General features: G+C 37.7%; 1 non-coding gene across 1 annotated transcript; it reads right to left on the bottom strand.

Annotated features, from left to right (window-relative positions):
• Positions 1-218: 218 nt before the first annotated feature.
• Positions 219-347, bottom strand: LOC131915759 (small nucleolar RNA SNORA40). Its single transcript, XR_009380414.1, has one exon. It is a non-coding gene; the product is annotated as a small nucleolar RNA SNORA40 (small nucleolar RNA).
• Positions 348-809: the final 462 nt, after the last annotated feature.

An 809-nucleotide genomic window follows, 5' to 3' on the forward strand; every position in this document is an offset into this window, starting at 1 on the left:
ATCCCATTCATTTTACAGAAGTTTGGAGAAGGGTGTTATAATGATGTTTCCATACTGGAAACAGGAATAACTGTCCCCATAGGAACCAAGAGCTCCCACTGCATGGAGTAGCATGGAGCTCACTTTGTACTTGATCTTTTGTTTTCAATGATTAACTCTTTATTCTTTGAGCCAACCTTAACGATTATCAGTATGTGCCTGGCTGCCGTGGCTATAGCTATGTTCCTTCCTAAATATACAAAATTCATACTGAACAGTGAGTTCTGGGTTGCAAAAGAAGGATTCATTTGTTGCCTCCAGATGTAAGTCCTTGTCCACAGCTAAACAAAATACAAAAATTGAAACCACATGCAAGTGCTTTTCAGGTTGGTTTTAAAACATATATCCTACTGATTATTGATTATACGTGAGTTAGCCATGATTTTTAAAAATATTACATTTGTTTACATGTGTGTGTATGTCTGTGTCTATGTGTTTGTACACATGCTCACATGTGTGCACCATGATGTGCCTATGGAGGTCATGAGAAAAATTTCAGGAGGCTTTCTTTCTATCATGTGAGTCCCATGGATTGAAAGCAGCTCATCAGGCTTTACTGCAAGTACTCTTACTCACTGAGCTATCTGGTCAAGTCAAATTATCCACAATTTGAATTTATTCTTCATTTTTATTTTATAGAGATTGAACCCATGACTTCAAGCATGCTAGACAAGTGCTTTTCCACTGAGTTATATCCTTATCCTACAATTTACTTTGTATTTTGAGACAGCATCCCTGGAAGTTGCCCAGTCTGGGCTTGAATTCACTCT

This window comes from Peromyscus eremicus, chromosome 7 (assembly GCF_949786415.1).
Source record: "Peromyscus eremicus chromosome 7, PerEre_H2_v1, whole genome shotgun sequence".
Lineage (NCBI taxonomy): Eukaryota > Metazoa > Chordata > Mammalia > Rodentia > Cricetidae > Peromyscus > Peromyscus eremicus.